General features: G+C 36.8%; 1 protein-coding gene and 1 long non-coding RNA gene across 2 annotated transcripts in view; both read left to right on the forward strand.

The window, feature by feature from the left end:
* Window positions 1-26,344, forward strand: part of CRIM1 (cysteine rich transmembrane BMP regulator 1) — a 171,288-nt gene that overhangs the window by 27,313 nt on the left and 117,631 nt on the right. The gene's annotated exons all lie outside the window — the stretch shown is intronic.
* LOC148594749 (uncharacterized) lies at window positions 11,738-26,189 on the forward strand. The gene is made up of 2 exons (XR_015913330.1): window positions 11,738-12,056; window positions 26,093-26,189. It is a non-coding gene; the product is annotated as an uncharacterized LOC148594749 (long non-coding RNA).

Consider the following 26,344-nt stretch of genomic DNA (forward strand, 5'->3'; position numbering starts at 1 on the left):
CAGACATACGGCCCTGGTTATGAGGAGATTCACTGTTGTTCCTTTAAGATATTTCCATTTGGCTGTGGTTCAGAAGGCTGGACCTTCATGCATGACAAGCAGGTGGTATATACACTGAAAATATGGAAAATAACAGTACAGAGGTTTCTCTTATCTTGACGTGATGAGCAGATTTTGGTAGCAAACTACTTCAGGTGGACTGGCAAAATGGGAAGTTTTTCTTCTGTGGTAAACGGTAGAACAGACAGGTATTTACATGGGTCAAATAGTTTCTAGCAACTGGGGGTGTAGGGTTTCCTGTGTGGTTTGGCAGTGTGCAAATGGAAATGTGATGATGTGTTTGCTCTCTGTCCGCTGATCATGACAAAAAGTCACAGTTGTGATTCTACTGATCTACGTTGAGTTGATGTACTGTTATGGGCTGTGTGAACACGCCTCTGGATACTTTCTGTCTACCTTTCCCTGGGGTTTGAATATATGACGTCTTTCAGAAAAACATACCTTAAAGCTTATATTGTTTTAATAAAGATATCGTTCAAAATTATGCTGAAGTTTAATGCTGAAACAGGTGTGGTTTCTAAAACTCTAACAGATTTGGGGAAGAAGAGACAACAAAATACTTCCTCATTTGATCAGGAATTAGTATTTTTGGTGTAAGATTGTTGCTTTCCTTTTCTCATATAATTTTGAATCATCATATCAGAAGAGTTACAATTAGTTGCTTGCAGATGGAGTCTCTGGAAAGGCACCTTTAAGAAGATTCCCTCTTCATTGCCGCTCTCGTTTTTTTTTTTTTTTTTTTTTTTTTTTTTTTTTTTTTTTTTTTTAGACATATCTGGAATTGTAGGTGTTCAGTGTTAATGCTTTTTTAGGCACTTATATCTGGAATCATAGTCAGTGTTATCAGTGTTCTTGTCAACATATGCTGTCCTGATTTAGATAAGCTGTAGTTTTCTTGTGTGTTTCATTTTAGAGCTTCCTGCATTCTGTTTAAATAAAAGCCAAATGTGGACCTTCTTTGTAAGCTGAAGTAAGAGAAATATTGGCATTCTTAAAAGCCTTTCTAATTAATAAGGACTCCAGAGCTTTGTGCCCCTTTTTCACTTTTTTTTATGGTGAGTTTACAGAAATTAGAGGAGGAGAAAGGAAGCGTTTCAGTTTAATACGGATATTTCTGTTCCCCTGTGATGAAATGTGCATAGATGATAGTTTATTCCATTTTTTGGTTACCCGATTTTCAGTTGAGAACTTTATTTTGCAGTTCTGGATTAATTATGTTAATGGGAATGAATATGAATATAATGCCTTGGAGGAATTATACAGTATCTTGTCTCTCAGCATGTCCAAACAAAAATGTCCATGCAAAACTTTCTCCCCTTTTCTGACTTTCTTTAGGTCAGCTGCGCACAGCCTTCCTACTCCTTGACCTCTCAAACATACCCTGCTGTGGCTACTCCTACCTGTTTCCACCAGCTCCACTGCAGCAGTCAGTCCTCTTTTCCCACTTTTCATAGACAGCATATTCCTCACTTTGTCCTCTCTGGATCTCCTTTGAATGCTTGTTTGGGATGTGTAAGGGCTATTGCTGCCACCATCCAGCTGTGGAGCAGCATTTTGAGTAGTTTGTGGTATGAGTGTCTGGGATCTTTGCTGGTGCCAGTCATAGAGCTTAAGTTCTTCTCTGGGTAACGCTGTTTTAAGATGATCTTAGACTGTCAAATGCAAGGCAGTGTGGATTACCTTGGAAAGCTGTATATGTGTACATATATCTGGAGCTGTTTTGTCTCTGCCATTCCTTTAAAGTTATTACTGAAGAGTTTTTGTGGGATATGAAAGGAAATGTGGAAAGAAGTACTGTGAAAGAAAGAAATTCCAGCTCATGGTGTTTGCAGCAAGGAGCTCCTTAGGCTGAAGGTTGGTTTGTTGCAGAAAGGAAATTGAAAATGGAATCTCAAAATACCAAAAAGTCAGCTGTTTTTAATTAAATATATTTTCAAATGATATGTTATTTTGAAATAAGTGTCTAAAGCATCTGAGTGCTCAGGATTTTATGTATGATTTCTCTTCTCTGTCCTGTTCATGTCATGCAACGCCATATAATGGCTTCAGCAGATTTTGTCTAGTTTAAGAGCAATGGGGGTGTGCGGGTGTGTGTGTCTATATAATAAAATACGGCACTGCTTTTGAAGTGTTCTTTTCACACACCTTCACTTTTGCACCTGGAGTTCCCACTTTGCTATCTCAGGTACAGCGTTTCGAAGATGATAACTCTTAAACTTTGAATCTTTGCGGGATGGTCGGTTGTTATGGTGGTAGCCATACAAATAGCTACCTTGGTTTTTAATTGGAACTGTACTAAGCTGGTGATCTGTGAACAAGAATGGTACATGGGCATAACATCCCAGTTCTGTTGACTGTTTTGCCGTGCTGATGACTTCTGATCAGGCTATAGCAGTGATGTAGAATCAGTAACTTCTTAAGCTGTTAAAGCAGATCTTACCTGGCCTTGGATGAAAAGAATTCAGAGTCATTGAAAGACACTGAAAATAGTATTTTACTGGTCATATCTTGAGTGTAACTCAAGAGATATTCTTGGAGCATGCATTAAGAAAAGCAATATTAAGAGGTACACATGTATTTTTATCCTAATTATGATGAGAGAATGTCCTGATAATATTGAAAAAAAGTATTTTCTGGCAGAGGGCTTGCTAGTGATCCTAATGGACTCTGACCCTTAAGAGGGAGGAGGTGGAAATCTACCATGAGGAAAATACCTTGTAGCATCTTTGGGTTGCATTAGGCATTGCTTTGGAGACTCTGTGAAACATTATATAGCATTTGCCTGTGAGACTGACAAACCTTCGCTTAAATAAGGGTTGGCTTTAAAAGATTGTTTAGTCTTAATATGTAAGGTGGTACTAACTGAGACTTTCTAGACCTGTGGGTTTTATTTAGGAAGGGTATTTCTGAATTCCTGAGGTGATGATAGGTTCCTTCCGTCGTTTTGAGCCTGGAGACAGAATACCGATAACACTGTTTTGTGTGCTCAGGTTGTTAACCTTTGGGGATAAGAGTTCAAGCAAGATTGGTGCCACCTTCTTTATGAAGAAGCTTAATTTCAGCCTTACAGTTGTTCTTCTAGTTCTCAGTAAATGGAGTTGCCGAGCTGTATATATTTTTGTTAATGCTGCAGCATAGCTGGATGGGAGATCTTTTTCTCCCTCCTTATGGGAGGACCTTCAGGAGCAAAGTGTTGGCCTTGCATCTCGTACCCACTTAGGGACTGGTGTAACTCTGGGCTTCTGGTTTCACATTGCTTCTGAGGCTCGGCCTGGCCAAAGAACCGGTGGATAAAATTGTATAGGGGCTCTGCGCTGGGTTGAGAGAATTAGATTTGGACTGTGTAGCCAGTGCTTCTTACCAGCTCCAGCATGATCCTTTTTAGCAGGTGGATTAAGTCTATCAGCTCTGCAGTCCTTGGCTTCCATCAGTCTTGAGCCTGTGGATTCATTGACATTGGAAAAGGTAAGTCCCTTAAAAGGGAATTTTCTTTGGAATAATAAAAAAGGCATGATTTCGTTAGCTTTCAAGGATATAGTTATGACTGTTTCAGTGCTGTATTTTCAGCTCTCTAGGAATAAGCTCTCACTTTCTTTTAAGGGCCCGTAAGTGATGGTGCAGAGGCTGTGTGATCACATTGTGATCATAACAGCTGTCTTGGAGGGACATTTCTCAAATACGGCCTTTTGAGGTCTGCAAAATTTTGGAAGGACTCCAAGGGGATCGCAAAGTACTTGGTAGTATTTCATTTTTTCCTCCTGTAGTCCCACTTTGCTCAGTTCAGCTAGGGTAGAAGACTCGGAATAGGCTTTACTTACTGCCTGCAAGTATTTAGTAGCTGGGGAACTGCTGACACAAAACCAGACAGCTCTTCTTCCCTTGGAGACCTGCAGCTGTCTCTCACTCCCCTCGCTCTGCGCTAACGGAGCTGCAGCCGATCGAGGGGCTTGTACATAACCACATGAGCCAAATAAGGCCCATACTTTCAAAAAGTTTTAAGAAACTCTGCTTGTGCATAAGCTCTTGAACTTTTTTCCTGAGGGTGATGGTATAACACTTTTCTTTCAAGCATGGTAGGTGTTGGTGGCCTTCACTGTCCCACTAAAGATTAGGGGAAGATGCTGAACATACAGATGTTTTCTCTGAGACAGCTTGAGACATCCCTTGCATAGTCGCGCGGTACAGTCGCCTTTCCTCCCTGTTTGTGCTTAAAAAAAAAATCATGAAGAAACTTCCTATGTTTCTTATGTCTTAAAGAGATGAAATGTTGGAAACTTGCACTTTCTTTGACTTAAAAAGATATCTAAATGTTTGCAATTTGTCAGACCTTACCCTGCAGTTGCTGTTATCGTGAGCATCGCATGGCGATCTGCTAGAAAGCAACGGTCGTTAGTGTCTAAGTGAACTTGCTCACGTCCTTCCCCTTCCTATCCTGGCCACATAGGAATTCTGCTGTGTCCTAGTTTTCACTTCTTCCTATAAACAGGGAAATTACATTTTTTTTTTTTTTTTTTAAAAAGAAGGGGTTATGTGAGTGAGAAACATTAAGAAAATAATAATGGATCAATAACCTAAGGTTTAGGGAAGAGGGATGAGTGTTGAAACCCTTCACTGACTTGCTTTCTAGGCATTTGTGAACAGAGATTCCAGTTTTCTGACTTGCACAGATTTGAAGCTTCTCTGCATTATTGTCTTGCCAGTTCTGTGGTCATTTTGCCTGAAAAACATGTGTTGAGTCTTGTCTCAGGTGTTCAATATAAACTATGGTATTGGTGCACTGTAGTTTTCACTTCTAAAAAGGTTCTTTTGTAGCAAGTGTAAGATTAATATAATCTGTATTCTATTATTGGTTATTTGTCATGGAAGCTGCTTCTTGGCTGTTCAACAAACACAATGGAGATTATGAATCTACTTTTGTTTCCTTTTTATTTATTGTACTTTTCTTCCTGTAGTCAATCTTTCTCTTGCATACCAGCAGTCATCCTGACTTTATCTCTGCTAGCAAGGGGAGCTTTTATATTCTTATCTTTCATTTAATTAATTCATCTCTAGGGTTAACAATTTAGGGAGAAGCTCCCTGTTCTCCAAAAAAATCCTCTATAGTCAAGATGTCTGCTTTATTCAATGCCATACTGCCTGAAGAAATCATAAAACTTTTCTACTTTAATAATATAGCAGAATTATTCCTTGCTTGCATATATTGCATGTAAAAGTATAGAATAAGAAATCTCTGCCACTGCTTATTACATTTTTGGTTCTCTACTTGCCTTGCAAAGCAAAGCAAAAAAAAAGGAAAAAAGGAAATTGACCTATTTTTATAGTTTACTCACAGAAAATATTTAAGTGTGTGTGTATGTGTGTGTGTGTGTATATATACACATATATATATAAATTGCCAAATTCTTCCTTACAGGGATGAGAGAGAACTTGAATTCAGTCCCTCTATTATGCTCATGCTCCTCAAGTACTGTACAACTTGTCTACTACCTAAATTTCCTTTTTAAAATAAAGTGAACTTTCTCATCTCCTTTTCTAAGATGCACAGTGTATAAGAAACAACTCTGCTGTGTCAATAGAGCTATGTCAATATGCAGAACTATGAAAATCAAGCTCTGAGAGCTTCATAGCCTTCCAGTATGGTGAAAATTTCATTAGTTGAAGTCATTAGCTCAAAAGCAAGCTCATTTTGATGCTCTGGCAGCATACTTAGCCTTTCATATGAAGATAAGTAGTATAATCAGGAGTTGTCCAAACTGGCATTTAGCCAGTTCTTTTAAGTTCTTGCGTGAAATACTGAATCTTGCAAGCTTAATTTTTGTGTTCTTTTGAAATAATTCAATGCAAATAAAATTCTGATACAACAGAGTGGCAGTATTTTAAAGTAATTTGATGTGAATGTTTAATAGTTATCACATGATATTCATTAAATACATCTTTTTCTGAACTGAGGACAATTTTTTTTCAGTTGTACAGTCTTCACGTCTATAACTACCACCTTCTGCTCAATTTTTTCCTTCACTGATATGTATATACAAATACGTTAATAATGTTTCATAATTCCTGTCATCAACATCTCTAATATAATGTACTTCTGCTACTTTTTAGTATCCAGTAGTGATTATGTGTTGTTTAACATCGGGAGTTTTCTGATTACTTTTTATTATAGGGCACCAATGATTTTTATTTATTAAAAATGGTCTGTTTTATGTATATGTGTATGTAATATATATGATTTCAGATGATATGTTCTTATATTCTTGTCAACTGATTAGTATTGCTGACTTAATTCCAAAGTGTCAATTCTTTAAGCACTTTTAAATAGTATCTGAAATTTTGGGTTTTTTTTTTAATATGAAATTTATGGGCCTGTGAGATTTGAAGAGCAACACTGAACATTTTTTTGAGTAATATAATACTGTACTCAGCCTCATTCCTGTCTCTGCATTGCCTGCCTGTTGCCTTTTACTTTCAAAGTTGGTGGTACAGGTAAACACTTCAAAGATTGAGGAAGAGGATGCACTTGAGCTCCCCTCAGAGCACTTTAGAGAGGAAGTACAGCTGACCCATCAGTGACATTCTCTATACAGCAAATGCTGGTAAGTGCACTGATTGAACTGGAAAATAAAATGTCTGATCTTTTTAATTTTAGCAGCTTTGTAATAGAGCTACTATGTATGGATGAAAATGTATGTTTATTTTTCAAGTTGCATGGTATTCATTTAATCATTCTGTCATTATTCTTCTTTTTTTCTTGCCTTCAATCTAAGATTGTGCATTTCTTTCAGATAATCCAAGAAATTACTTTCCCCAAGCTGCTGACTTTCTTGTCTGGCTTGCTTCCTAACAGCAAACTCTCCTGTTTCTTTCACAGTAAGAATGCTTAACACCAGCTCTAATGACTCACCCGGGATCTTAAAATCACAGTCCTTCTGGAAGGAGTAGGATTGGGGTGGGAGTGTTTCACAAAGTGTCCGTGGAAGTGTATATGATAGTGTCTTAGAGATGCACTTAAATATTGCTGACTACTTGCTAACAAAGCTGTTGGATACACTTAAACTCTTTTGAATCCTTCTGTCATAAGAAGGATGTGTCCATCAAAGGTAAGGATATGTGATCTGATGATAGTTAGGTGAGTTTCAGCTAAGCAAATTATAGCAACCGTTCTTGTCCACATGCTTAGCTTGCTGCAAATGCAAGTTACGATTTTTAAAGTTTATCTACTAGAAAGCTAGAATTTGTATTTGGGACAGAATAAGCACCCTGTGATTTCTTATTACCGCTTAGCTGATGGCTAACAGCTTGTTAAGACAGGGTGATGTTAATATGGTTTAGGTAGGATATTCATGGATTAGGCTCTGTGGAAGAAGTATGGTAACTTTAAAATGTGACCTGTATTATCCTTCTCCTTGATTTCTACTTTCATCTTGTTCTTTGCAGTGCTGTAATAACTGATGCTGTTGCTTTAAAAAACAGAATTTGTTTTCTTCTTGCATAAGCCTCAGAGCCATTTCAACTATGTGAGAGATGTTATTTTGAAAATTTTCTAGGAGAATGATACTTTCAGTAATTTTCTAGAAAAAGAAATCACTTTTTTTTGTTTAGCATACATTTGAGCTTCTTTACTCATCCTTATTTAAAAAAAAATCCTTATTTTTTCATTAGTAAATTCTGTTGACTTCAAAATCTGCATATACCTGAGTACCTGGAGGCATAAGGTTTTCGTTTCATTGGCCACATAACTTTGAAAGTTTTGCATAATCCCAGAATGATGATACCACAGTGAAACACATCTTTTGAGTACTTCAGTCTTTTTAGAGAACTGTATACACTGGGCTCTCTGGTAGCACAGAAATCATTATTTGCTCCTAGCTTTCTCAGACATATATCTCGTTGGCTCCAGTCCCTGAATTTTAAGCAAATCATTGCTTGCTTTTATTACAGACTTTGCTTGCATTAACAAAAATAAAAATGCTTGCAAAAATACTGGTTATCTTTACTGCTGTAGAGCTGTCCAGCATTCTTAACCTCATTATACTAAGTTCAAACTCTTCCGGTGGTGTCACTCGTGGTAGAACTACTCCATATTTTCTTAGATCCCTTCAAAATAACTTTTAGTAGCTAAAGTAAACCGTGACAAGAAAAAAAAAGCTATTGTAGGCAATTTTTTATTAAACACGTGATTTGGAACCTGTGAACCTCCAGAAAGGACTGAAATAAACGAGATGCTGTCTCCTGGTAGTATTCTGGAGGCTAGGTCTCTAAGGGGCTTTCTTCACTTCATGAAGATTTATTAAGACTTAAAACTTTTTTTTTTTTTTTTTTTTTTTTAACTTATGCATAGCCACAACAAGCAGACTTCAAAAAGCAGAAGCTAGGACTGCTTTATAGAATTTTACTTTTTGCTGCTTCTGTCTGAAAATATCTGTATAAAAACCCTTTCCTTTATACAATGATATTACGGATGAGTGTCAATATGTGTCTGTATATGCTTTTTCTTCAACATTATAAAAAAAGTTTGAAAAGTGAAATAGGAAAGATATGCAGTGATGTCAGTTGATGAGAAGTTTGATTTAAAAAGAAAAGCAAACAAAAAATTGTGGCAGAGATTTTTTTTCTAAGATAATAAAACAAAAGAGAAAAACTAAACACAATGAAGTTGGCAGCTTGACTTGAGCAAGAATCAAGAAGAAAAGACTGAGGTGTAAGATCATGTGTATTGGTATGACACGTAGAAAGGAATTAGGATGTGTAGGAATGGAATATAAGAGAGGTGTTAATAACATAACTGAAGAGGATAACTGAGAAAAGATAGGTATGAGATGCACAGTTTTGAGAAGAACTAAATGCAGAAAAAGTGAACAGGGCAGTCGCTAGGAGAAAGCTTAACTGTAGCTCGGATACTAGGACAGAATAAGTCAGTAAGTCTTGCTGTTCAAGAGGAATTCAGAGGAATGTCTGTCATGGTGAATGGAAGAAAACAGCACCATTCTTAACTACGGAAAGTTGTCTTTCTGGGCAATGAGATGAGTCAGTCACAGTGAAAGCACTGAAGAAATGACTGTGAGTGGGATGAAGAGCCTTGCTTCTCTAAGGCAGAAAGATCAGCAGTGGATTGGGAATTAAGAGGGGTTTTTTTCCGCCTCTTTTGATATTGACAAAAAGATGACATCTGATAGAGGCAAGTGGCATCAGAATGCTGAAAAGTCATTTTAGTGTTATCTGTTGAAAGACTTTGACACTTTGATGTTTTACAAATGTGTTCAGAAAGCCTTTGATAAGGTAGATAATACATAGTGGCAGCGTCATTTGTCAAAGTAAAAAACCACAGTATTTTCTCCTTACTAGCTTGTTAAAATAGTGGTTGTGAACAAGCACCCACACAGTTACTGCAGATAATTGCATACAGTAAGGGAAAAATAGGTATGAATGGAGTAGCATTTAAAGCGACTGTCCTCTTAGGAGGCTTGGTTAGGTAATTTGCATGAGCAATGAACTTCTGTGTTGATCCTCATGTAGTATCTGCTGGATTGAGATATTTTTTAGTGTACAGTGCAAAATTTTCTTCTGCCCTATTTCCCTGTTACCTGAGTTCTTAAATTTTTGTTGTACTCATATGCTTGCATAGTATGACACGAAAGTACAATATGCTCCAGGAAAACTGTAATTTAAGAGATATCATTATAATCTATCCTTTATTACAGCCATATATTTGCAGGGGCTTTCTAGCTACTAAAACTTGATGCCGATAGAGATTCTTACCTGTCTCCACTCTAGCACTTAAAAAAAAAAAAAATTATTTTTCTCCTCATTTTCAGGGAAGCCATACACATTACTCCACATTATCGGATCATTTTTAATGTATTGCATAAAAGATAAAAAAGATTTTTTTCTTTTTTTTTTTTAAGCTGCTCAGCCACATGTAGCCTTGATACTCCTTCTATTATTGTGGTTTCATACAAGTTAAGTGCTTGTTTCCTTCCCCCTTTAATAAACCTTTTAATGTTCCTTTGTTGTTATTTTTTTAAGCAAATGCTTGTGTTTTGGTGGCAAGTTTGTGTCAACAACTTTTTTAAAGCACTGTCGGAAAAACAGGATGACCAGATGTAGATGTCCAAATCCATTTTATAGAGAAATTCTGTGGAATCATTTTGAGCTGTCCCTTTGAGAATACTTTCCTTAACAGTCTGTGAAGAGGAGCCTTCATTCTTCATTACTGCAGATTTTTCACCTTGGTATGCTGTTGTCAGGGTCATGCTCATGTTAAGTGTGGTGAGCTTTTTGGGTGTCTTAAGTCAATAACTCATACCAATATTACTTCAGTGATGCACTTTTTTTTTCTTTATTTATTTTTGGCTCCCTCCTTTATTTATTTATTATTTTTTTTTTTTCGAGCTCTCTATGTAGTACTTGGCTCTTTTCTGTGGTTCATCTCACCTGTAATGACCATTTTTTTCATTTACTAGTATTTCTTTCACTGCTCTCTTAAACAGCTTACTGATTACTCTTAAATAGCTACAGCTACCGTAGTTACTGATTGTTTTAAACTACATGTAGCACACTGTATAGAGCAAAAATGTAAAAAGCTATTTTTTTTATCTTTCTAGCTTCATAAAATAGATTCTGCAAATGACAGTAACATACAATTGTCGTTGAACACTTTAAATCCTTGTAGGATCAGTAGGTCATATTTGATTTTTGAGTCCCCAGATGAGGCAATTTCAAAAGCTTAGCAAGGAAGTTTGTCTGCATAAAGAATAATTACCTGTTAACACTAGAGCATGATGAACCACAATTAAAAGATGGTCTTGTTTTTATTTTCTCTCATCACCTTATGTATCATATCAACCTTTCTTCTGTAGCAAAGCCTTTTATAGTCCTGAGTTTCTCAGAGTTTTTGAATTTCAGTTGTGACAATGGCAACAAGTTTGGCATTTGAGATGCTTATCACTTTTATCACTTATCTCAAAATGAAAAACAGATTTTTAGATAAAACAATTGTAATACTTAGAAAAGGCACTTTACAGGTACAAAATCTTACGACTACTTTGTGAGGTGTCCGCATTTTAAACTGGCAAATTGTCTTATATATGAGCTCATACAGTCCAGGCAATACAGATTCAGGGTTGTGCTAGTCAACAGACTTTGGTCTCCCTCCCCTTCAGAGACCAAGAATAGGTGTGTTTTCCCCTCTCTACAAAAATTAGATTAAGATACTTTTGAAAAACCCAGATAAGGCAGTAGGTAAGCATAACCTGTACGTGCTTGCATCTTTTTTAATGGGCATGTAATGCAACTAAGGCACAGACAAAATAGCTGAAGATGGAAGATTTATGTGCATAGATTCTTTATGAAGTTGTCTTTCTGGGAGTTGCAGCAGTGGAGAATTGTAAGTCTGTAGCCTTCAAAGCGTAGCAGCCAGCCAAACTAGATACCACAAATGCTTGTAGTTGTTTGGCCTAATGAACACTTGTTTTATCAGTGTAGTAGAAAAAATAAGGATCTATAGTAGGAGCGAAGTCCCACTCTTGCATAACTAGCCATGCCACACTAAATTTTGGATGTTCTACCAGCATTTAGATTGCACAGTTTTGGAGGCATGCCTTGAGCATGCATTTTGTCTCTGGTTCCTTAGCAGTCTGCCTTTTCTTTCTGATTTTCTTTAGCAGAAGCTTCTATTTAAGAAATGTGTGGCAGGTGAGAAAGAAATTATTGACAAGCCACCTCCTCTGTCCAGCTTCCTAATGCCTCAAGCCAGCGCTTTCCTCTTGTTCTTTCTTCGATACAGTTTGGTGATGAAGTTTGTCTTCCAGATTCTCATGTACAGCTTAGGCTAGCTCTATGCTATAGAAATGTAACTGAGATGGAAGTGGACAGGCTGGTACATCTATAATGACCTTGATTGACAATTGTTTTGCTTCCTGGTAGGTGGAGACATAACACTTAGAGTTAAGAACTCTGTTGTAGGAAGAGGAAGACTGCAGTAAACAGAATTGCTGGTGAGTAACACTCCTCCTCCCCTTCTGTGAAAGTCCTCAAAGATATGTAATATGGTGGTGGTTATGAAGGGAGAAAAAAAAGGGGGGGAAAAAAAAAGGAAAAAAGAAGGAAAAAAGAAAATACGTCTGTTTCTAGAGCTCTGGAGGGAGCTTTATACATAGCATAGATCTTAAACTCTGAGGGGATCAGAGTAGTTAAGAATAGCTGTTCCAGTAATAATGGTGCTAAGGGCCCTTTGAACATGGGAGGCTTCAAAATCCTGTGAGTTTGATTTCTGGCCAGTCTTTGGATCTGAAGAGCTCAAATATGGTTTTATACAGTTTCTTAAGAACAGAAAGATCACCATCGACAAAAGCTAATCTGATTTTGTCAGTGAAAGGACATTTTTTTCCTTCTAAAAGGAATAAAAGCATTTCAAAATTTTATGCCGTTTGACTGCATAGTATTCTGATGTTTTATACTGACAACATATAAAATACTTATTTGTTAACTGCTTCTGATACATATGCGGGGTAATGTGTTCCATCCCAAAACTTCTTAATTATCTTTAAGGTTGCCGGATGGTGAGGTGATAGGCTTGAGGAGGACATGCTGGTGTCAGTCTAGTCTGTATAGAGCATTCGTTTCTGTTCACAGGTAGAGAAGTGTGAAACAGTGGTAACATTGGTAGCAGACACCTGTACTGTCTGTCCACATGCAGGAAACCTGAGTGGTACCACTTAAATTCAGTCTCTCACCTTGTATGTGCTCTTGCAGAATAGGAAGCTAGTTTGTATGATGCAAACTAATAGTTTTACATCATCAACAGCATCAACATTAAAGGTGTTTTTCAATTTTTATTTTCAATGGAAAGTACACACCTTTGATCACTGTGTTAAGGTGAGCACTAAAGATTGACTGTAAGGGTTTCAAGAACCACCCTGGTCATGTGTTACTAACTTTAATAATATCTCTGAAGGCAATGGTAGTACACAGAAATAAATTCAGTCGTAGTTACTGTGCAAGCCTTAAAATATGTTTTAAGAGTTTAATGGCAAAATCATCTTTCAGAGTAACAGTAAGTTGGAGTAAATTTGCATAGCTACTATGAAAGTCTTCAGAAAGCCTTGAACGGATGGAGTTAAGTACTATTAAACCTCAGCACTGACAAGGAAATTCGCTTTACGTGTGAATTCTGCATAGTATTCAAAAGGCACTCCAAGCAAAGCATTGGTGCAAAGCATGGGTGCGAAGTTATCACATGCCTTTACCTTAGGACCTGGGATATTCCAGGTTTCTTTGTATAAGCTAGCTAAATAAGAAGGTTTCATTATTAAACTAAACTGCTATCCCTCCTATCTTTCAACAGTACTCTATTAAGTATCAGAAATGCTGGAGGATGAGAGATATCTGTCATGTTAACATAATGGAATCTTTGCGTATGACAGGTTTTTCCTTTGACCTTTAATTACATGAAAACCTTGTCTTTGTAATTCTTTCTTTAAAAGTATTTATTTAATTAATTCAGAATTTAATACTTTGTGTTTATTATCCTAGAGTTAAGTTTGGCAAAATAATTGTGTTATGATGGATTTCTATCTTACTGCTTTGAAATAATTGTCTTAATGGTCAATCAGACTTTCCTTTTTTCAGCTCTGGACTTTTGGAGTGTGGTCAAGATGTTGAGCAGCTCAGAAAACAGAATATTAGTTTCTCCATAAATGTTAGAGACTGCTGTTTGCAAAACATAATCTTTTTGCTTCAATGTCTTCATCTGACAAACAATTTATGGATCTCTTTGCAGCTTAGGAAGGCTGAGTGTTCATATATCTTAATATCTGTAAAAACATAAACAGATGAAGTGAAAAGGCCAGGTTCGCCAGAGTCTAGAGAGAAATACAGTTATCCCATAGTTGATTTTAATGGGAAATTCCCTTAGCAAGGTTACAGGGGTTGCAAGGAAAATAATACATTAATATTAAGAAACTCTCATCTTAATTTTGGAGTTGTTCCGATAGTAAGTGATCTACTTCTATAAACTCCCAAATCCTTGGAAGAACAAACTTCGACTGTACCTGTCAAATAAATGGTGGGCTTATGACATATATGCCTTTAGCCCTTAGCTTGTTGCAAGCTGCACAGCCTGTCTGTCCCACTGAATCTACTGGCAGGTTGTCCCGTAGTCGTGCTTGGTGGAAATGGCTTGTTGTCTCCTGTAACGCATATAAATAGGACCCATACTCTCCTGTGACTTCTAACGGGGAACAAGAAGCATGATGATCAGTTAGAAGGAGGAGCAAGTAAAATCAGTGCAAGACAGAGGCAGCTCATCTGCATTACTTTAGCTCTATTAAAAAATACTGTCTCCTTAATCAGCAACCTCCTTCTTCCAACACATATCACAAATGTTCAGTAAAATGTAATGATGATATTCCTGCAGGCTTTTGTGTAGTTTTTCTTTCTCATTCTACTGTTCCCATTTCTTTCAGGGGAAAAAAAATTAATGCTATATTTCCTCCTTCTGGCAATGGATGACCTTTCTTTCTCAAAGGAACTATCTGTGGATTTGATGGATGGCTTTTGGTTTTGTGAGATCTCCCATACAGAGATGAACAAAAGACATTAGCTAGGAAATGGTATATCACCTGATGTGTAGTCGCAGTTACTGATACTCTAAGGAAATAATTGTCTGATTAATAATGTCAATCAAGGGCTTTTAACTGGTTGTAGTTAATTATAGTTGTTATAAATTATACATATACCATAAAGCGAAAATTCTCCAAGATCAGAAATCATTTTAGATATGTAGATCATACCAGGAGTGAGGGAGAACAAGACTACTTGTCAATTACTAAAAGCTTCTGGAAAGGAAGAGGTTTTCAGAAAAGACACTGAAACAGTAGAGTGGTATGCCATAAAAAGTAATACTGCAATTTGAAATAAAGAAGAAAAACTCTCAAATATTCTGTAATGAAGCAGGCAACCAACCTCATAAGAAGCCAGAAATGCCCACTGTAACTTGTACGTTGAGCTGAAAGAGCATTTTGTTTGAGGACATTCTGGCACCTAACCAAAAGGATTGTTTTTTGTTTTGTTTTGTTTTTTAAAAAAAGGCAAATTATGTAATTCATTTTTAAATGTAAAAGTCTCAGGCTGCTTTCCAGGCAGGTATTTGAGCACCCATCCTGCTGCAAAGAATGTTTTCCTTGTACCTAATTGAAGCATGCTATGCTGTGACCCTGCTGCTTCTTGCCTTTCTACTGTTCGCCTCTGAGATGGTCTGGTTCTCCCTTCTCTGTAAGCTGTTGAAGACAAGTTGATCCAATTCAGCCTTCCTCCTAAGGCTGAATAAAACCGTTTCTCTTTGCTTTTACTTGCTCTGTGCTCCAACCACAGCTCATCTCTGTGGCTCTTTTGGACTTGCTCCGGTGTGTTAGTCTTGTACTGAGGATCCCCAAACTGTGCATGGTACTCCATGTGTAGTATCTCAAGTCCCAGAGAGAGAGGAGTAATCATTTTCTCCCACCTACTGGCTATGTTCTTACTAATACAGCCAGTTCATGGAAGCCTTCACAACCCAGGAGGCCCAATAGTAGGCCTCACAGTGAAGGATCAAAGCAGAGAAGACAGAGTCCCTTAACCTTTTCTGTGTCTTGTAATTACAAGCACCCCTGTCCCCTGGGCAGTCTACCCTTGTTTTCCTTAATCTTCTCTTTGCTTCAAGTGTAGCCTGCAGAAGCCTTTCTTGCAGCTTTTGCTGCATTATTAACTCTCTCTTCATCCTTGGATGCCAGCCAGTGCTCAGTTTCAACTCCAGCCAAACTTTGTTCTTTCCGATTCCATCCCTGTTTGCCTGGGCACTGCGTCTGTATCTATTCTGAGGAGCCCAACTCTGCCTCTGTACACATTATTTTGAATTGGAGCTCAGCTGGGGTTCCCCATTCAGGAAGCATCTGGGAAAGCTTGGGTTTATTGCTTTGCTGTTCACAGGCTTGGGCTATTGTATCTTGAATGTAACTCTGCAGGCTAAGATAAACTTGACCCTTTTTATAAGGACAGCAAAGTTTCAGAATTAGTTTGCAGCAATGGGGTTAATCATCGGCATTAAAACCTTAGAGAAAAGCATGCTTATCTGCTTTGGTTTCCAAGGTTTTAAGTGCTACTTTCTTTCCTGAAGGTGCACACAAAAATATAATAGGAAAGCTTTAGAAAACCAGCATTTGATGAAGTCTATATACAAATCTTCAAGAAATGTATGCTCAGATGATGAGTTTTGGCATTATTTACTATTAACATTCCCAGGTTAATTTATTCGTGTTTTTTGTGGTTGTTGTTTTGGGTTTTTTTTGAGACGAAGAGAAACTAAATTTAATACAGTACAGCAATGACAATGTACAAAAGAAAAATGATGTCAATAATGTCAGCAATAACTGTCAATAATTTAAAGTCTGTTACTACATTTTCCTAGTAAATTTAAGCATGCAGAATGTTTAACATCGACATTATGTGTAGGACACAGGCCTTACAAAATGAAGGCAGAAATTTACCTTGAGCGTGGACCTGCCGGGCAAAGCAGTTCTTCCCAAGGGCCATTCCTTGGCAGAAGCTTCTGGTAAGAAGCATCTCTGAGGTTCTCTTGTAGAGATAGATTTCCTGCCTCATCTGTACTTTTGGGGAAAGGAATTTTTGTGTTGTAGATATTCTGCATTGACTCACTGATTTGTAGCCTCTTCATGACTGTGTTGGCTGTAATTTAAAACAACAATATAACATAAAGTTGTTTTTGTATTAGAATGATGGTAGAAGTTTTGTAAGTGCGTTGTGTGTTGTACAATGTTAAGCAAGAGAGGAAAGGAGTGACAAGAAGGCTGACTGTGTTTACCAAGTTTGATATATTCTTAGTTTCATCAATTATTCACCTTGTTCTTGAGAAATATGGGAGGGATAAGCCTACTTTAAATGATTGCTAATGTAATTAAGTAGATATAAAAAGTATATCTAAAACTGAAATACATGAATTGGAAAGCAGCTTAAGGATAGTCAATGTTAATACTAAAAGCTGTAATGTTAAATGTAGGAGTAGATGCTCATTGGGATATTGTGTAACATTAACAGAGTGACTTTTTGTGATGTTAGTGGTAATAAATCATATGAAGTGGTAATTAATAAGGTATGCTTTGAATCTTCCATGTGATTGTCAATTGAAAATTGTGCAGGAAGTAAAATATTTTATAGGTATCCAGAAAAACTAGAAATATATAACAAGCTTTTCACAGAAGTTTTGCATCCATTGTGTCTGATACTTTAGGTAGGAACAAAAGAGAAAGTTGAAAGAATTATTGGAAAAAAATAACTGTGATCATCTAATGGTCAATTGAATAGGTGAAAGGCTACATACAGCTGCAAGAACGCATTGTAGCTTTATAACCTGATTATCTGTTCAAATACCCACCACATATTAGAGTGGGAGTAAGTGATCTCAGACTCTGCAGAGAATCATCTTTCTCATATTCCTTCCATTTTCAGTTTTTCCCACGTCAAGTATGTATACCCTACGTCTGTTAGTGCTGAGGTATTCACAAGTGGAAATCTGACTTCCGATAGCTCGTAATTGTTGCAATGCCATTTCATTCCTACTTACAAATTCCTACTCTTGTAGTAACTTCTGTTGCATATGCAAATTTCAGCAGTTTCAAACTTCTTGATGTAGGGGCTTGGTTTTGGTGTTTTAGGACAATATGATTGTTGAAGATGCTGATTTTCTTGTACTACCTTATTTAAACTGAGTTTAACGTGGGAGAGAAGTCTGTGATGCTTGCAGTATCTCTTGTGTATCTTGTGTATCTCATGCTGCAGCAATATAACACTCCTATCATATAGGTGCCTACTAGTCCAGTGAAACTTCTCCTGCTTTCCATTTAGGAGGGATTCAGAGGTGCTGTAGTACTCACAACTGATTACGCAGCTGATACTGAGCTGATACCCAGTAGGCTGATTTAGCTCTTTAGCTTTTGTGGGTTTTTTTTTTGTTGTTGTTGTTTATTTGTTTTGATTTTAAGTGTTTTGGGGTTGTAACTCTCTTGGAACCTACTACTGAACCAGAATTGGAGGATGATCACGTTAAGCAAATCTCAATAAACCTTTTTCTCCTTTCTAAGATTCAGGATTATGGTGATAAATGAAACAAGCATGTGTAAATTCAGGTATCATGTATCTAGGATGAAAAGGAATAGTTTATACCTCTTAAATTTTTGACTTGGGTTGTAACCTAGCCTGATCTATCAGTGACTTGTGGTGGAAGAACATTTTGGAAAATGCAGCATTCAGGGAATTTGATGCTTTTTAAAGAATTTATTTTTATTAAATTGTGTCCTTAAAATTTGCTATTCATATTAAAATTGTGTTGTTCGATGACTATAAATTTTGCATTCATTGATTTCTTAAGAAGAGCTACTCTTTTTACTGGAGATTTCATCATCTTAAAGTCATTTTGAAATTTTTAGGTTCTGATTTTTTTTTTAAAGATAGGAATGAGAGGAGAAGTGTTTTTAGCAGTGAGGTAGAACATCTGAGGTGATTAGCGATTAGAGAAAATTTTAATTTTAATATGTAGAATTCTTCTGAATTTTGTCATTAGGCTGAAGCATTTCCATACACTAAATTCCCATAGTTTAAACCAGAAGATACCATTCACTCTGACCTCCAGCTAAAAATAAGCTGCTTAATTTTAGTCAGATTTTACTTAAAAGGCTAATAGCAAGGCAGTAAATGTGGAAGGACTGACCAGTGAGAGTATTGGAATGCAGTGCACATCTTAAACCATAGAAATCTTCCTTCTTCTTTCAGCAGAAACTTTTAAGTTTAAATTGGGATCTTACTCTTAAGACCAAAACAAATACTCAATCTAGTTGATTTCTGGATATATAATTGAGGTGAGAATGTTGAATAAAGAATTAGTTGTATATAGCATCAGTTTTTCTTTAGAATAATTTTCATGTTTTGGAAAAAGGAGGAATTTGCATGTGTGTGTGTTTGTTCTTAATACTTGTGATGGCTTGACTGGTTTGGATACCTTGAGGCTAAACTGTCCTGCTTACCATAAGTCTCCCAAAATACCTAAGTATGTTTTTTTGTTTGTTTGGGGGAGGGGGGGGTTGTTTGTTTGTTTTGGGTTTTTTTTGTTTGTTTTTGTTGTTTGTTTCTTTTCCTCTTTTTTTTTTTTTTTTTTAAGGTCGGTTATTTATGTTAGTATTTTGTAGTCCTAAGTAAGTCAACCCATGTACCTTGGAAACTCATCTGCTTGACAGGATGTTATTCCTAATGGTTTAAAAATTGAAACTATCTGTTCTGTTGTTGCAGAATGTTCCTTCTCCTCAGTTTTGCTTTCCAACCAGGCAGTTTTTACAGGCTGAGTTGCAGCAAACATTACTAAGTGCCTGCTTGGGCTCTGGGAAAATCCTGTCATCTTCCTCACAGCTGTGGCTTGCCTGCTGATCTGTTCTCTGCTTTCTCAGGAGTCTCCTGGGTGTAAGGATCTTGGCTTGCAGTGGCTCTGTCCACCTGCCACCTCTTCCTGATGCTACAGTAGCTTCTCCAGGCCAGGTATGGTTAGTTGCTTCCAGGGGAAAGAGGAATTTAATAAAATCTCACCTGGCTGCACAAGGCAAATGGGCAGACTTCCTTGTGGCTGCTTAGCCAACCTAAGAAAAACATGCCTAAGGCTTGAGTGCCAACGTTACACCCATGAGTAGGGTGCATTGCAAGGGTTCCAGAAAACCTGTCTTGGGTGTTGCACCACTGTAGCACATGATGGGCTAATGTTGTCCCTGCTTTCCCTAACACAGGTTTATATGCAAAATTGGCAGGAAAACTCCCCCTTAACTCATGGTCTGTCCGCGATTGCTGTGGTAGCCCCACAGCATTTTAACGTCTTACGGCCCACCATAGGATGGTTTGTGGTGAGCCATAGGAGGTATGACTTGAGAGTGTCACCAGCTGCTGTTCTGAGCACTGGCTGACATCCAAAGATGAAAAGAGAGTTAATAATGAAGGGTGGTACAGCCAGTATTACCAAAGCAACGGTGAAAAACCTAAATCTTAAAATAATAATAATAATAAAATAAATTAAAATCACAACTTCTTGTATTTAGATTTTTTTTCCTTAAAAACTTAATAATTGTGTCCCTCTTCAGTTTTGTATGTAGTATTTCAATTTAAAAAACATACTTTTCAGCCAAAACTTGAATTTTCCCTGTGGTAGCTAAACTTGAGGCCCCTCTTGCACTCTCTTATGCTGATGATTTTATGCTCTGTACGTCTCACATAGTCATCCACCCTGATCTTTCTCCTCCTCTGCTATAATAGTGTATTAAAATGCATACCAGGTGCTTTGGGTTGACAGGTTCATTTTTATCAAAATTCAGCAGATATGACTAGACACGCATTTTTCTTTTCTTAACCATTGCTGTTCCTAAGACAGACCTTGAATTTTGGAAGGTAATGATGTTAGCATTATGTTGTCAGCATAATGCTGTACTGCAATTACATGCTCATGAATACCTCATTTACTTTGTTTTATTCACAGTATATGTTAAATAATGGGTATTTATTCCTTGTTGTGAGTTGCAGTAATCAAGTATAGCAGTTAAGTAGATTGATCTGTGTGACTGGTAATACGGATAGGCTGTTTTATTTTTATTTTTTTGTGACATTACCATAATGTGTGCCTGGCTTAGGAAACACATAAATGCAAAACAAAAATATGATTTCTCTCTGATTTATAATGTAAATAAAAAATGAATACCAACAAGCATGTAAGTACCAAGAATCTGTGGAGGAAGTAGGTTAGCATGAAGGCTAGTGATGGAAGTGTAGCATTTGTGGTTGGTATCTTAGATCTTAATAAGTGTCTGGGAGTAGTGATGCTGTGTATCGGTCTCCAGAACTGAGCATGGCACCTCGTTTTGGGAAAGAGAGCGTCTTAAAGCTCCATTTGTCCCTCAGCTTTGCTTTTCTCATCATCACTTCCTCCATTTTTTTTTCTTTAGATTGCAAGACAAAGCCAACTTATTTGGAATAATTATGCTACTTTAATATTAATCAGTGATCAACCATGGATTAATGCGAGGCATAGGTTCTTTTGGGGGAGAGGGGCTGAACTCCCTTGTGTAAGATGCTCCTGTTAGATCTGCATGCTTCATTTAGTTTTATTCTTTTGACTTAAAATATGTAGCTGCCTTCAATATTGTGAATTCATTTTGCTTCAGTGAAAAGTTTACTCAATTTGCTTTTTTCTTTTTAAAAAAAAATCTGAAAGATTATATTCTATGGTAAATTCTGTGTGTTTAATGTGCAAGGAGATAGCTTATTGATTATTTTTCCTATAATTCCATGCAAGGAGAAAAAATTTCCTATGTACAGAAGGGATATGAATTTTGAATGTGAAGGTGTAGCAGAGATCTAGCTAAATCTCAAGCTAAAAGTCAGAAAAATTCTAGTGAATGCTAAGATTATGCTGCAGATTTTTCTACAAAATACAGCTTCAAACTCTGTATCTGGGTATCCTTCTGAAAAAGATTCTCAAGCTTTAGTGGATACAATAGCCTCAATGTCTTCCTGGTGAAACATTATCATTCGTGTGTTATATATAGATCAGTTTATGCAATACTGATTCTTCGTCCTGCTATAAAAACAGTTCAGTGACCCATATGTCAGATTTGAAAGTCTACTTGAATGCAGTGTAAAAGGGTAGAGGAATGAAACAGATAGTGCTACATTTTTAAAATAATGCTACATTTTAAAAATAAATAAAAGGCTTTTGTAATGGTAAATGAGACTTTTAGAATAGAACCTAGCTGTATCTCAGTCTATAATGGGTGTTTGTTTGCTTTATTTTTTTTTAATGTAGTAATACATATACAGTAAAGCACAATGGCTTGAATTTTCAAGGTTTGAGGTTGGAGTCTGTACCTGTCTGTCCCTTTGTATCTTCCTGACACAAGTTCTGCTTGTGAACCTTTAAAAGCACAGTATATGCTGCAAGCAAACCTTCAGCGCATGGCAGCGCATTCACAATGCACACCACCGTTGCACAGGAGTCTGCTGACATTATTTTATGGAAAAAAAAGTGAGTTTTCTTGAATATGCCTGATTGCCATGAAAACCGAGATTTTTCTGCCCTTTTCCACAAGTATAGACTTTTGTGTAGGTTTTCGGTGAAGGCAACATGTAGTTTCTATTGATTGGTGAAAATAATGCTTTGTTTACTCTATAAGATTTGGGGGGTCTATAATAATGGGATATAAGACAGGAAGGTCTGGATCATCCTTTTCTTTATCTCCTTGAATTGGACTGGATTTTAATGCCAGTCTACTTGTACTATAAAACCTCAAGGGCTTTGTGTGCTTCAAAGAATTAGTAGAAATATCACCCAATTCAGATGGGACAATCATAAATCAAGATTTTAGAATTTAGAAAATGGTAATTTCATTAACAATACCTCAGTATCATAGTACTGGAGAGAAATATATTTTTACAAAATAATTATCATGCATTTTAACACAATTGCAGTATTAATAGTTCTACTTCCTCTTTCTTCCCATGTCGCTAAATGTAAATTACTATTCATTCTTACATTGTGTATTACTGTAGAGATTGCTTGCAAGGCTAATTTTTTCTTTCTAAAGTATTCTGTTCTTGCATCTTATTCTTCTATTTCCATGTCTTTGCTCTAAGGAAAGAAGCCTCACACTTGTAAATGTTTGTATTTATCCTCCTACCTTTCCTGAAATATAGACTGATATTTTCAATTCTATCTTTCCATTTAAACTGTAACTTAATACTATAGTTAGTAATATCCTGTAACTCAGTGGTATAGATAATAAAATGCCATGACGCTCCTATTCTAGTGAAGTTTTAAAGATTTTTATGGGACTACTAGGGTTAGATAAGCTTTATTGTCAGTGGAATTTTGATATATTGTGCCATTTTAATGCATCCAAAGTCCAGAGTCATTGAATCTGTAGCTATAAAGAAAAGAGGGGGAAGCTGAGTGAGAGGATTGAGGCTACCAGAGGTCTGAAATGCTTGTCGCATATACCCACTCTTGTCCACTGCCTCACGTCAGCATGAGTGAGGAAACTGGATTCCTAATTTAGACACTGCACTAATTTATTGCAAATAAATACAGGCAGTAAAACTGTGAGGGTCTCTTTCTTGCTCTCTGTTATTATGCAAGCTTGTTTTTTTCCCTGAAGATTTGCTTTATGTTACATTTTCACAACTCTTTCTGTACCTTTTATGGCGCCATCACCAAGTAAAGATGTGTAGTAGCTACTCCCCAGCTACATGTGTAATGCTGATTGTCTGCCAACTGTTTAAAAAAACAAAACAGTATAACAGTATTGATAGAAGAAATCAGCTAGTTTTCTGGTTTCAGGTCCCTAGTTAATGGCAATGATCAGATACTGCCTTTAGTCTCTTTCCACCTTCCCCCTTCGCCCCCCTTTGGAAGCTTCTTCGTATGTTTGAAATTCTGTTATCTCTGGGAAAGTAGAATTAATTAGACCAGCTTGCTTTCAGCCATGGCAAAAATGCCAGTATTGCCTCTTTGCTCTAATTTCCTTGTCAGAATACAGGTTAATACTGCTCTAATGTGGTGGACTGTTTTTCTTAACTGTAAAGCCTGGTCTGGCACTGGTATATGAAGAATTACAGGCTAAAGGTCTTAGATGGTCAGTTATAAGTAATCAAAACAGGATTTCAAAGAGAAATTGTAAATAGCAATAGTTAATTTCATCATTTGAATTTGTGGCAAAGCCAGAGAATTTTGATAGTGTCTGATTTTGTTGGTTTTTCTCTATGTAGTCTTTTAACACAATCCACGTTTCACTTTAAAACTCTTGAGAAATCACCATGACGCTTTCAGCTGGATTTCAAGGAAAAATACAGATAAATGCATCTGTGTTGTACTTAAAATCAGGAATGGCAGGGCTGTATGTTGAATTGTCTTGCAGAACTAGTGATGGGATGGCAAAAAGTATAAAACAAGCATCTAAAGACTTACTTTAAAGTAGAACTGGCCCTTGTTGTGTTAAAACAAGCCATAACAGAAAGTCTGTTGGTTGCCAGTATCTTCACATAGATGGTTTCAGAAAAGTGAATAATGTAATGTTCCCATTTGCAAAAGAAAACGATTTGTATAAACTGTGGACTTGAAGAGAAGGTAGGATACTGTAATAGTCAAGTGTGTAGCATGCTGCATTGGTCTTTGAGAATGTGCAGCGGGTGGATATATAATACTGACAAGAGTAACAGGAGATAGGAAAGAAATAGATATCAAAAAGGAAAAGAATGGTAGTCCTCTCCAGTTTAGAAGAGATTAATACACTTATTAGACAAAATAAGAGGGAATTACCAAAATTAAGTAAATGTGGAAAAATCATTGTGGTAAGGGTTCAGTGCTAAATTAAAGGAAACTCTGAAAAATACCAATTAAAACCTATTTTTAATCCCAAAGAATATATATTTTATATGTATTAAAAATATTCAATGCACACAGAACAAATATTAGGAGAAACAGATGAGACTTCTTGTTCATAAGGGTGGATTGAGCTTTTTGAAATCAAAACAGACTCTGAGACACTTCTTGCTCTTTCCCAGTCAGTTTCACATCCATATTTTACAATGAAATTATATGCAGGTTTTATAGAGTTTTATACTCAAGCGTCCTAAGAACGCTGCAGACAGAGCAGCCCCCCTGCTTCTGAAGACTAGTTGGGTTCCCAGCCATATAGCGGGTTCTGGCGCTGTTGAAAGAGCACCTGCTCTTCTGAAATAGATTAGAGGTTGTCCCAGTTATAATGTCTTCCTTTTGCCTGTTCTCTTGAAGGAAGCTCTGGAAGAGCTTGTATGCAGATCTGAAAAATAATTAAGAAATAAAAAGATTAATTGGTTTCATAAGTCAGTTTGCATTCCAGGGATTCTGCAGTTGCAGGCACTACTCATGCAGAAAATGTTAGGTTAATTCTGAATAGCTGTATAAGTGTCAGACCTGATGGGTTTTATGACTGTTGCCTCTTCAACATGATTGTTGTTTTTTAATGTACTTTGATTGTCAGAGGTGTTTAAAATGTTGTTCATCTAATGTTTTTGATGTAGACTTTAGAATTTAATTAAAACATTTGCTATCCAGCTGTCTCTCTTCATGGAAAAAAATATACTCGCTTTGTATACTTGTGTAATTAACAGTAGTTATTGGCAATAGATATATTGAAGGTCTTTATTGCAATGGGGTGAAAATATTAATAGTTAAGTTTGCAATTTGATCTAAACCAGGTGGTATTTATAGAAGTAAAAAGATCCAATGTTCCTTGTTGTGGAACATACTCCCGTGACTTCATGCTTCTTTATCTCCATGTCAGTAGATCTCAAGGCCCGGATTGTGGTAGCATGGAAGCATGAATATCACTTTGTTCAATGTAACTCTATTTTTTCTGACACTTTACAAGTTTAACAAGTGGGGGAATAAATTTATAAGCAAAAGTCCCCTGATGTTCTCCCATGTCCCGTCTTTTCAGGAGTAGCATCTATGTTTTTATTTTGGTTTGATTCTAGAGGGCATAAATAATTGCAGATATTGTGGCTATGCTAGAGATTGAAAAGGCTGTGGAAATGTAGCCTCATAAAATATAAATTAAGTTATTGGTTGTGGCTTTCTCACAGTTTATTCAAGTTCTTAATTTATGACTGTGGCTCATGAGTTTGGTTTAGGTTTAAAGTAAATTCCTTATATAGCTGCTTTTGGTTAGAATATTTCTAGGAATTTTGATAGGATAAAATCTTCCATTTTATTTAAAAAATAAATAAAGTAAATTGGAAGTCAGTTTTCAACCTTAAAGTTCTTTGGAAAGCCAAAGAACATTCTTTAATTTTAACCTTGGGTTATGGAATTCGTTTTTCTTTAGAGTTTTAATTATACTTGCTTAGAATGTAGGATCCGGTCAGTTTGGCCAATCTCAGCTTCCTTAAGTTTAACTTGGTTCTGTTTTGTTTGTAGGTCTTTTCCCCTCCCCGCTTCCCTGGTTGCACAGTGGGGCTTCTCCCACTCTGCTGCTGGTGCCTGAGATGGACTCGCAGGGGGAGGAGCAGCAGCAGCAGCTTAGAGGGTGAGTGGAGCCCATCAGGACAGAGGCCTGGCTGGTACCTGCCTCTCCTTCTGCTCTTCCCAGGAAGCATGCAAACTCCTTCCTGCTTTTAACAATATGGCATGCAACAATGTTTGTGTTTCCCTCCAGGTTACCCGCGTGGT

This window comes from Tinamus guttatus, unplaced genomic scaffold (assembly GCF_059628265.1).
Source record: "Tinamus guttatus ecotype Peru unplaced genomic scaffold, ASM5962826v1 Tinamus_guttatus_pri_ptg000208l, whole genome shotgun sequence".
Lineage (NCBI taxonomy): Eukaryota > Metazoa > Chordata > Aves > Tinamiformes > Tinamidae > Tinamus > Tinamus guttatus.